General features: G+C 40.6%; 1 long non-coding RNA gene across 7 annotated transcripts in view; it reads right to left on the bottom strand.

The window, feature by feature from the left end:
• LOC149126131 (uncharacterized) overlaps nucleotides 1-12658 on the bottom strand; it is a 340361-nt gene that overhangs the window by 220663 nt on the left and 107040 nt on the right. For 2 of the 7 annotated variants that reach the window (XR_016235424.1, XR_016235425.1), the window contains exon 3: nucleotides 8078-8143. The exons of the other annotated variants lie outside the window; for them this stretch is intronic. This is a non-coding gene — a long non-coding RNA (uncharacterized LOC149126131). The remainder of the gene's footprint in view (nucleotides 1-8077; nucleotides 8144-12658) is intronic. 7 annotated transcript variants of the gene reach the window in all.

Below are 12658 nucleotides of genomic sequence, written 5' to 3'. Positions count from 1 at the left end.
TCAGCATCATAGAGCTTTGAAGTGGTAAGGCCAGGGTTAGAACTCAAGCAGGCTGGCGCTGCAGCTCACTTGGCTAATCCTCCACCTGCGGTGCCGGCACTCCAGGTTCTAGTCCCGGTTGGGGCACTGGATTCTGTCCCGGTTGCCCCTCTTCCAGGCCAGCTCTCTGTTGTGGCCCGGGAGTGCAGTGGAGGATGGCCCAGGTACTTGGGCCCTGCACCCCATGGGAGACCAGGATAAGTACCTGGCTCCTGGCTTTGGATCAGCGCGGTGCGCCGGCCGCAGCGCGCTGGCCGCGGCGGCCATTAGAGGGTGAACCAGACATCAGAGCCTGCACTTGTATCTATTGTGCTATGTTTCTTGATACGCTGTATTTCTTAAATTTGCTAACACAACAACAGAAGGCAAGTTTAAGTTTTCAAAGTGCAAGGAGACTTCAAAAAGGGAATTCTTAAGCTGAAAAAATAAGTCCCAGAAAATGAAGAAATGTCCAAGTTTACCTAAAGGAAAGAGGACTCAAACGGTGCTCAGAACATGGATTTCCTGCCTCACTAACCTGACTCTGAGCACAAAATCCTGACATCATGGCCTACAGGATGAGAGAAACTGCAGCCCAGTCCCACTTTCCATTGTCCATTTGAGAAAGTCATCCTCTGCAGGAGTAGGAATGAGTCTAGGGAGGGCATATATATCCCATCCAGTGTCCCACTGTGGGCAATTCCCTCTGATAATAAAAAATAAACATAATACATGAGTTAACAGGTAACATATAAGAGGTGCTAAGGAAAAGAAAACAGAGTGAAATAAAGGAAATAGGGTGTGCCACATTTGAAGGAGGGGATAAGAGGAGGTTCTAATTTTAACCAGGCTGGACATATTGGGCTTCAATGAAAAACTGACATTTAGCAAAAATCTAACGGAAATAAAGGATTCAGCCATGTAGATACCTGAAGAGCAGGCCTTTTGGGCAGGGGGGAACACACGCTGCAGAGGCCTGAAGATGAGTGGACAGATTTGTCAGAGATACTGCAGCAATCTAAGCTAGAAATTAAGTGGCTAAAGTGGGAGAAGGTGGGGAGAAGTGGTTAAATACTGGATATATTCTGAACGTCAAGTCAATAGTATTTCCTTTCAGATTGGTTGTAGATATGAGAGAAAGAGAAAGAAAATCTAAGCATGTTTCTAAGGCTTAGGCTTGAGCAGATTGATGGATGGAGATGCTATCAACTGAGAAGGGCAAGCTATAAGTGAAGCAGGTTTGAAGAGCTGTGGAAAAGAATATCTTGAATTCTGTTTTGGACAGGTTAAGTTTGGGGTATCTAACAGGTATCCAAATGAAAAAGCTGCTCAGAATATGGCATGTATGATTCTAATGTTCAGAAATAAAATCAGTGTAAAGATAAAAATTTCAAAGTAATCAGCAGATGCGTGGCATCTAAAGCCAAGCAACTATCCAAAATCTCCAATGAAGCAAATATAGATAGGAAAAAAAAAAAAAAACAGAAGACTACAGACAGAGCTCTGGGGGCACTCCAACATCCAGAGATCAGGAAGAGGAGGAAACCAGTAGATGGGCTTTGAAAGAGCCAACCAGTGAAGGAGGCGGAAAATCAAGCAAACTATGTTGTTCCAGAAGCCAAAGAGAGAACGTGTAGCACAAAGGAGGCAGCACCAGTTATCAAAAGTTGCCAATAGGTCTCATAGCATTTCTTTTTTTTAGGATATGAAAAATCACTGCCTGAAAATCATCCAGTAAAGATATCAGAGAGAGGGAGGAGGAATGGTAAAATAATGTCCCTGAGTAGGCAAGAGCAGATGAGGTCTAAGGCACCAGTAAAGGAATTAGCCTTACATGGAAGCATGAGCAATATATTCACTGTAACAAGCATGAGACACAGTATATGAGTGTAGATGCTCGTGGGTAGAGTGAAGTGTAGGTGCTAGGGAGAATGGCTGTTAATCGATAAAAAAAAAAGGGGGGGGGGAAATCAGGTCAAACTATCAAAGGCCATCTAAAAACTTCTATAACAGATCCAAACTTCATTCTGGGTAAAATATGGAAGAACATTAAATTTCTAGACAGATTGTCATGCTATGAATTTATTCACATGAAAACGTAGAATAGTCCAGTATGAAGTTGCAAAGATGCCCAAAGAATAGAATATAACATGATTAGATAATGGAAAGAAGTCAGAAAATTTAAATTTTTTGACACAGTAGACTTACAAGGACATGAAAACAAACTGAATATAATAAAAGGGAGTTGGAATTCAGAAATGACCTCATTACCTCATTTAGGGCTGCTATTTGTAATAACAGCATCCCATATTGGAGGCCAGTTTGAGTTCCTGCTGTCCCAATTCTGACCTAGCTTCCTGCTAATGTACCTAGGAAAGCAGATGATGGCTCAACTATTTGAGTCCCTGCCACTCACATGTGAATTCCTGGATTCTGGCTCCATCCCTTGCTATTGCGGATATTTGGGAAATAAACCAGCAGATAGACATCTCTCTTTCTCTCTCTGTGTGTGTATGTGTGTGTATCCCTGTTACTTGCCTTTTAAAGTAATGAATTAACTAAAATTTTATGAATAAAGAAATTACCTCATTTTCATGACTTGGGGAACTGTGAGAACAGAAATGCATTCGCCAAGCTAAGGAACGGAAGAAGAAGAACACAACTGGGATAGGAGATAGTTGGTTTCTGGGCCTCTTGGGCTACTGACATCTATGAGATAACCACAGTGATGATGTGTGCTAGGTTATGGATTACATGCAGCAGGATCTGAGGAAAGAGCTCTAAATTGAAGTTAAAGATCAGAGAGTCATTCTACAGTTACTGCTCTAACACTGGTAGGGTCCAAGTGGCTCATTGATGTGTGCTGTGCTGTTTGCTCTGATATTTTATGTCCAAACCACTCTGCTTTCACAGGACTCCTCCCCTTTGGACTTTACTTGTCATTCTGATGTCAAGGGAATCTGCTTTTTATCTTCTTTTATTTTACCTTTACAATGTAAAGGCCTGAACGTAGCTAATCCTGTCCGAAAAGTACCAGACTTTTGTCGTAGCAACTCAGAGACCTCTCTCATTTTCAATTTCATGAATATGTTATTTCTAGTAAAAGTTTTTACATAAAAGGATACTACGATAAAATGCATTCTAGTTCTGAATTATAAAGAAAATTTTTTTATCATGAGCTACTGTGGCTGATATGGGCTATGATTTTTCTCCTTCCATAAAATTACAAGATAAAATGTGTTCAGATACCCTTATCTATGCACTCCAGATTATTTTAGGTGATATGAAATATGGTTTTTAAATGGTATATGGGTATGACACTCAATAGCATTGAGTCTCAATCTAAAAATTTGTTTCACTTTCCATTTTCTTTTCATCCTCATGACTAGGATCCCATAAGAAGAAAGTTTCCCTTTGATGCTAGTACATCCTTAATGACCTCTGAGTCCTATTAATATCCCTTTATAACAGATAAAATAGACTTTACATTCAGAGCTTTCCACAAACTACACTCTCTAATTAGAACTCAATAATACTGTTTTATTTTCATTGTATTTTTGTAACCTACATTTACAGCCAATGGTTTCCATTTATAACATGGATACCAAATGTCCTTCTACAATAAATTATTTCAAAGTTAACTGATTTTAAAATATTAAATAAAAGATGGTTTTATATGTATCTAAAAACATGAAAATAATAGTGTTAATGGATCACATCCACAAAAACAAAAAGAGAAAACTAAGGCTTGTATCATATAGAATAATGTCTTAAGCATTTCACTTATTATTTAACATATTGTTTAAATGAGGGAACCAAGCAGATAGTATAACCAATTCAAAGTAAAAATTGACAATGCACAAATTTATATGGAGGCTGTCAGATTTTCATTACAATAATAAAATTCCTAAGACAAGCTACTTAAGAAGGAAAGATGTGTATTTTGGCTTATGGTTCTAGAGGTTCAAGTCCAAATGAAATGGTCCCCACTGGTTTGGTCTCTGATGAGGGCAGCAATGGTGAAGTACAGAGCACAAGCATAAGAATCTTGTGGCAAGCCAAAAATCAGAGGGAAAGAACAGCTGGGCCCAACTCAGATTCATGAACCAACATTCACATGAGAACTGCCTTGTGGAAATATACCTTCAAGGACCTATGGATCCTCCCTACTAGACCCAACTCCCAAAGATTATAATTGAGTCAGGTTCCTACCCTCTAACACCACGAAATGATGACTTTGGTATTTAAACATATGCATCAAGGGTTCAGAAGGCAAATTTTGTTCAAATCATACCATAGAGTAAAGGTACACAGAGATGAATGTCAAGATAAAGGCAAAACTGATTTTTCCAATAGATTCCAGTAAAAAATAAGAGTGGGAATAAGAGAGGGAGGAGTTCTACAGTTTGCCACACATTTCCACAGAATTACCCTTAAGGGTAAAGCTAAAAACTTGCCATGGGACTCCATATCCCATTAAGCTGGGTGGTACTACTGCCATTTTACATGTTAAAGGGATCATATTGAGTGTGTAATTGATGATATAGATAGGATTAATGGTCAAAATGATCACATAAATAAGACCAAGTGTCTGGTAATAACAATAGATAGAATTAAAAAGGAGAGAATGTTCCAACATAGGAAGCAGTCCACACAGCAGACTCAGAATGACAAACACCCCAAACAACACTCTGACCTCAGAATCAGCCCTTAAAGCATTTGGATCTGGCTGAAAAGCCCCTGAGAGTTTCTCAGGCATAGAAAGCTAAGACACTGTGGCAAGAAATGATCTATATGAAGGATTTCTGAGACCCCAGTGGAAAGAAGAGGCCATCAAAGAAGGAGGTACTCTTCTCTGAAGGGAGGAAAGAACTTCCACTTTGCTTATGGCCCTGTCTAAATACTGACGGAGTTCGTGGACTCCAAAGGCTTCCATAGCCTCAGCAGCTCATGTCAAGAATCTTGGGTGATCACTGACTTCATAAGTAAGAGTGTCAATTGTTGAATCAACAACAGGAATCACTGTGCACGTACTCCCATGTAGGACCTCTGTCCTTAATGAGTTGTACTATGAAAATTAACTTTAAAACTCATTTTCGGCCGGCGCCGTGGCTCAATAGGCTAATCCTCCACCTTGCGGCGCCGGCACACCGGGTTCTAGTCCTGGTCGGGGCGCCGGATTCTGTCCCGGTTGCCCCTCTTCCAGGCCAGCTCTCTGCTGTGGCCAGGGAGTGCAGTGGAGGATGGCCCAGGTGCTTGGGCCCTGCACCCCATGGGAGACCAGGAAAAGCACCTGGATCCTGGCTCCTGCCATCGGATCAGCGCGGTGCGCCGGCTGCAGCGGCGGCCATTGGAGGGTGAACCAACGGCAAAGGAAGACCTTTCTCTCTCTGTCTCTCTCTCTCTCACTGTCCACTCTGCCTGTCAAAAAAAAAAAAAAAAAAAAAACAAACTCATTTTCAAAGAGTACTTTGTACTTAGTTTGGTGGAGGGGGGTACAAACTGTGGAATTCTTTAATAGTATAGAGTTGTTCTTCTGTATATAAAGTTAATTAAAAATGAATCTTAACAAAGAATGGGATGGGGAGGGAGTAGGAGGTAGGAGAGGAGTGAGAGTGGTAGAGGGAAGAACTGCTATATTCCTAAAGCTGTACCTATGAAATATGTATTCATTAAATAAAAGCTTTCATTAAAAAACTGATTTTTCCAGAAGGAAAAGGGTTGTCTCTTCATTGAATTGATTTGTATGTCTAGAGAAAAGAATTATTTTACTTTGTTCTCTGTTATGTATAACCTGTAGAGTAATAGTTCAAGGGCAGTAAAAGTCTAGAATCAAACAATCTAGAAGGGTGTGCTCTAAATAATGCATAGTTTTCCAATGAAGCACCAGACCAGGGCAACTCATAGTCATGACCCTAGAGAGGCACCCTGAAGATTTGGAGTCTTCACTGCAATTCTATGAGTCCGGGCTAAAACACAAAAAATGGGGAAAGCAAACTCATACCACACCAGCTATAATGGTTCTAATTTCTCTGAATCCCAGGGAGGCAGGACTCCTGAACAAAGTTAATAAAAGACCCTTTATCTAAGTATAACAGCTCTAGAAGGATGAAGTTCCTAAAAATTGGAAGCTCATGGATCCCATAAGTAGCTGATGAAAATCACAAACCTTTTACCAAAGAATGAACATATATTAAATAGCTGCATACAACTGTAGTGTTGCAAATCTCCCAATTTTATCTAGGCACAGCAAATTCTAATACCAATGTCCAGAATATACCACTAACAAGACCCTTTACCTGCCTGCCTGTTTCAATTAAAATATGTCAAGAATAACACATGATCAAAAATATCTTCCCCATAAGCCTGATTGATATTGTCGACTTATACCTCACTATTGGGATTTCCTTAGGTCAAGGCAATATTACCTATAAAACTAGATTACCCACAAATATTTACTGAGGATATATTATATACCAGGTGATAGGATAAAAAAATAGTTCTCTTTGAAATCAACATAATATGTAGGAAATAATGGGCTGAGAAATGAACAACTAATGGGTAAACAATTAGTGCTATAATCAATTAATAATGAACATTATTTTTTAAAAAGGTCATGGAGAATGACTTGAGGAGAACAATGTCAAACAGGCTACTGAAGGAGTCTTCCTAAAGACCTGATGTGAAAATAAGCCAGAGGGGCCAGCACTGTGGTACATTGGTGCATGTGATACTGTGGTACAGCTGCTGCCTGCAGAGCTGGCATCCCAAATGTGTGCTAGTTCTAGTCCCAGCTGCTCCTCTTCTGACCCAGCTCTCTGCCATGGCCTGGGAAAGCAGTGAAATATGGCCTGTGTGCTTCAGTCCCTGCACCTGCATGGGAGACTCAGAAGAAGTTCCTGGCCCCTGGCTTTAGATCAGCTCACCTCCAGCCATTGTGGTCATTTGGGGAGTAAACCAGCAGATGGATGACCTTTCTCTGTCTCTCCCTCTCTCTGTCTGTAACTCTACCTCTCAAATAAAAAAATAAATAAATATTTTTAAAAAAAAGAAAGAAAGAAAAGAGGCCAGCACCGCAGCTCACTAGGCTAATCCTCCGCCTGCGGCGCCAGCACACCAGGTTCTAGTCCCGGTCGGGGCGCTGGATTCTGTCCCGGTTGCTCCTCTTCCAGTACAGCTCTCTGCTGTGGCCTGGGAGTGCAGTGGAGGATGGCCCAAGTGCTTGGGCCCTGCACCTACATGGGAGACCAGGAGAAGCACCTGGCTCCTGGCTTCGGGTCAGCGTGGTGCACCGGCCGCAGCGCGCTGGCTGCAGCAGCCATTGGAGGGTGAACCAATGGAAAAGGAAGACCTTTCTCTCTGTCTCTCTCTCTCTCACTGTCCACTCTGCCGGTCAAAGAAAAGAAAAGAAAAGAAGCCAGACTTATTGCACCACTAACCTTAATATTCAACAAATATGAGTAGGAACAGTGGTAAGAGGCCTGGAAGGACAGTGGGTTATAACTTGGGATGTTTAGGATCCTCTCAGGGGCAACAAATATGTCTGAATTAAACTGACTCAAGCAATAAGGAACTTTACTTGCTCTTTTAAGTGGAAAGTTCAAGGCAATTCAGCATTGGTTTATGGCACCTGAAGGGCTACAGCTCTGTTTTCCATTGATTCTCAACTGTGTCCTCCTCAGTAGAGACAGAGGTGGAAAAGAGATTAATCAGGATATAGATGATAGAAGGATGTAGATGTAGATCCAGGTATACATACAGTTATAAGTTTATACACCTAGAATTTCCAGGCTTTTATGTCCTCTGTTCTGCACAAAAGTTTCTGGCTTTGCTCTCTTGGTTTCCTTCTCCCCTCAGCTCTTTGAGATAGGCTCTGACACTGTCAAACTAGTTCTTTAGATTTTGTGACAGAGGACCAGAAGGGCAGATAGACAAAGAGCAGTCGCGAGAGAACTGGAGATGAAGCTTTCCTAGGAATTTTACAAAATTGTGGAAAAGGAGAAGTCAGTGGCAAGTGTTGTGGTACAGGGGGTTAAACTGCCACTTGAGATGCCCATACTTCATATGGGAGTGATGGTTCAAATCCAGGATACTCCACATCTGGTCCAGCCTCCCGCTACTGCACCTGGAAAGCAAAAGACAATGGTCCAATTACTTGGACCCCTACCATCCATATGGGAGACCTGGATGGAGTTCCTGGCTCATGACTTCAGCCTGGCCCAGCCAAAGCCACCATGGGCATTTGGGAAGTGAACCAGCAGATGGAAGATCTCTCTCTCTCTCTGTGTCTTTCCCTTTCTGTGAGTCATTCTAATAATTAAATGAATAAATAAATAAATAAATCTTTACCAAAAAATGGGAGAGGCAAAATATACAAGAGTATTTAATAGTTACATGCAAGGGATATTTTTAAAAATATATTATGGCACCAGTATCCCCTTTTTAATGTTTGGGGAATAAATATTCTCTTGAGAATGGTTCTGTGAAAACTGGAAATCCACAAGTAAAACAATGAAATTGAGCCCATATCTTACACCATAAACAAAAATCAACTGAAAATGAATTAAACACTTAAACCTAAGACCTGGAGCCATAAAACTCCTGGAAGAAAACATGTGGAATGAGGTCCTTGACACTGATCTTGGCAATAATATTTTGGATATAACACCAGAAACACAGGGTACGAAAGGAAAAATAAATGAGTGGAACAATATCAAAATAAAAAAGAAGGTTTTGCACAGCAAAGGAAACAACAAAATGAAAAAGCAATTTACAGAATAAAAGAAAATGTTTGAAATTATGTATTATCTAATAAGATGTTAATATCCAAATTAAGACTAGAGAAAATGGCAGATTATGGGGCAGCACATTACACAGGGGTAGGGAGGAACATTGAGGACAAGCATAGGAGGTATACACTCAATGAGATTAGGAGAGAAAATCACCCTGGAAGCCCCATGGGATTAGGGGAACCAGTCACAAACAGCCAGCGTCGGCAGCATATTTGAGGGGGGTATAGAACTGGCGAGAGTGTAGTCTGGTCTGATCAAGAACCTAGGGAGCCAGTGGTTGCTGGCAGTCTCCTGAGGCCCAAGCGGAAGTGGAGAGAGGCAGATGATTCAAACCAATCTTTCCAAAACAAAACCCATGACCCAGCTGAGAGAGATTGGATGCCATTTTAAATCAGGCTATAGCCAAGGAAGAAAGCAGGCATGCTCCAAATAGCCCACTGAGATGGGGCACCTGAATGCATTGCCAGCAGCACTGGCAGGCAGGCATTAAACCAGTGACCAAAGCATGTGATCCAGAGCTAGGAGTGAAGGAATAGCCCACAGCCTCCACTGTCTCAGAGATCAACTGGGAAGTGGCTGGGAAACTACCAGAAACAAAGAGGCACTTGCACCAGTAGCGTCTGGGGGAACCTTACATGCTGAGACCTTGGGGTCTAAGTATCAACATGAAAAGTTGCAGGGCATAGCTGGGAATGCTGACCCTGGAAACTAACCATGCCCTAGAGCACTGACCAGAGCCCCCAGGTCACATCTACCACATACCACCTGGTATTCACTGAAAGGGCAGACATTCCAGGAAGCCACAGAAGCATAGCCCAAAAAATAAGTCAACAGAAGAACTCCAAAAATGCAAAAAAAAGTCAGAACCAAAATTCAAACAGCAAGAATAAGGAAGTCACCATGAACCCCTCAGAGGAACACAACATTTCAATAATAGAATGCAAAGATGAAGAGATCGAGGAAATGCCAGAAATGCAATTTAGAAACTTAATCATAAGATTATTTGTAAAAATCAGAAGCAAATCCACAAAGTAAAGAAGCTATACGAGATATGAATAAAAAATTTCCCAGGAAATCAAGAATATAAAGAGAAATCAAAATGAAATTTTAATAAATGGTGCTGGGGAAATTGGATTTCCACATGCAGAAGCATGAAGCAAGACCCCTACCTTACACCTTACACAAAAATCCACTCAACAGGGATTAAAGACCTAAATCTACAACCGGACACCATCAAATTATTAGAGAACATTGGAGAAACCCTGCAAGATATAGGTACCGGCAATGACTTCTTGGAAAAGACCCCGGAAGCACAGGCAATCAAAGCCAAAATTAACATTTGGGATTGCATCAAATTGAGAAGTATCTGTACTTCAAAAGAAACAGTCAGGAAAGTGAAGAGGCAACTGACAAAATGGGAAAAAATATTTGCAAACTATGCCACAGATAAAGGGTTAATAACTGGAATCTACAGAGAGATCAAGAAACTCCACAACATCAAAACAAACAACCCACTTAAGAGATGGGCCAAAGGACCTCAATAGACATTTTTCTTTTTTTTTTTTAATTTTCATTAAATTTAATAGCGCATTTAATTCCTTATAAAAGAAATACATTATGATTAACATACAAAAGCTAAGAAACAGAAATCATGGCTACCACCCCAAAATCTAGGAAAAACAGAAACAACATTCAAAGATAAAATCAGAAGAATAACAATTTTGAAGCAAAATTAAATATTCAGGTCTGGTTTCTCCCCCCCACCCCCAACCTTTGGATTTTTTTTTTTTTTTAGTAAATACAAATTTCCAAAGTACAGTTTATGGAATACAATGGCTCCCCCCCCATAATTTCCCTCCCACTCACATCCCTCCCATCTCCTGCTCCCTCTCCATTCCGTTCACATCAAGATTCATTTTCAATTATCTTTATATACAATTCAGTATATATTAAGTAAAGATTTCATCAGTTTGCTCCCACACAGAGACACAAAGTGTAAAATACTGTTTCAGTACTAGTTATAGCATTACTTCACATTGGACAACACATTAAGGACAGATCCCACATGAGGAGTAAGTACACAGTGACTCCTGTTGTTGACTTAACAATTTGACACTCTTCTTTATGGCATCAGTAATCTCCCTAGGCTCTAGTCATGAGTTGCCAAGGCTATGAAAACCTTTTGAGCTCACCAACTTCGATCTTATTCCAACAGGGTCATAGTCAAAGTGGAAGTTCTCTCCTCCGTTCAAAGAAAGGTACCTCCTTCTTTGATGGCCCCATTCTTTCCACTGGGATCTCACTCGCAAAGATCTTTCATTTAGGTCTTCTTTTTTTTTCCATAGTGTCTTGGCTTCCCATGCCTAAAATACTCTCATGGGCTCTTCAGCCAGATCCATGTACTCTATAGAATCTATACAGCAGTCAAAAACGATGAAATCCGGTCATTTGTAACAAGATGGAGGAATCTGGAAAACATCATGCTGAGTGAATGAAGCCAGTCCCAAAGGGACAAATATCATATGTTCTCCCTGATCGGTGACAACTAACTGAGCATCAAAGGGGAAACCTGTTGAAGTGAAATGGACACTATGAGAAACAGTGACTTGATCAGCTCTTGTGCTGACTGTTGATGTACAATGTAATACTTTATCCATTTTAGTATTTTCTCTTTGTTTTGTTCTACTACTATTGGTTGAACTCTGTAATTAACACACAATTATTCTTAGGTGTTTAAATTTTAACTGAAAAATGATCTCTGTTAAATATAAGAGTGGGAATAAGAGAAGGAGATGTAAAATTTGGGACATGCTCAATCGGACTTGCCCCAAATGATGGAGTTAGAATCATGCCAGGGGATTCCAATATAATCCCATCAAGGCGGCAGGTACCAATGCCATCTCACTAGTCCAAGTGATCACTTTCAATTCACAATTGATCACACTGATAGGTCTAAGAGTCAAAGGGATCACACAAACAAGACTAGTGTCTGCTAATACTAACTGATAGAATCAAAAAGGGAGAGAACGATCCATCATGGGAAGCGGGATACACAGCGGACTCATAGAATGGCAGATGTCCTAAACAGCACTCGGGCCTCAGAATCAGCCCTTAAGGCATTCGGATCTGGCTGAAGAGTCCGTGAGAGTATTTTAGGCATGGAAAGCCAAGACACTCTGGCAAAAAAAAAAAAAAAAAAAAACCACTAAATGAAAGATCTCCGCAAGTGAGATCGCAGTAGACAGAACGGGCCATCAGAGAAGGAGGTACCTTTCTCTGAAGGGAGGAGAGAACTTCCACTTTGACTATGACCTTGTCAAATTAAGATCGAAATTGGTGAATTCAAAAGGCTTCCATAGCCTTGGCAACTCATGATTACAGCCTAGGGAGATTACTGACACCATAAATAAGAGTGTCAAATTGTTAAGTCAACAACAGGAGTCACTGTGTACTTACTCCTCATGTGGGATCTCTGTGCTTAATGTGTTATCCAATGTGAATTAATGCTATAACTAGTACTGAAACAGTATTTTACACTTTATGTTCTGTGTGGGTGCAAACTGTTGAAATCTTTACTTAATATATACTGAATTGATCTTCTGTATATAAAGATAATTGAAAATGAATCTTGATGTGAATGGAAGGCGAGAGGGAGCAGGAAAGCGGAGGGTTGTGGGAGGCAGGGAAGTTATGGGGGGAAAAGCCATTGTTATCCATAAACTGTACTTTGGAAATTTATATTTACTAAATAAAAGTTTGAAAAATCAAATTTTAGAAATGAAGAATTCAGTGGATCAGATAAAAGATGCAATGGAAGTGTTAATAGCAGATTTGATGAGGCAGAAGAA

The sequence above is a fragment of the Oryctolagus cuniculus genome, chromosome 6 (genome assembly GCF_051225735.1).
Source record: "Oryctolagus cuniculus isolate XC-2025 breed Fujian yellow rabbit chromosome 6, ASM5122573v1, whole genome shotgun sequence".
NCBI lineage: Eukaryota > Metazoa > Chordata > Mammalia > Lagomorpha > Leporidae > Oryctolagus > Oryctolagus cuniculus.
Note: the sequence above shows the minus strand (reverse complement) of the source record. Positions and strands in the feature narration are given on the sequence as shown.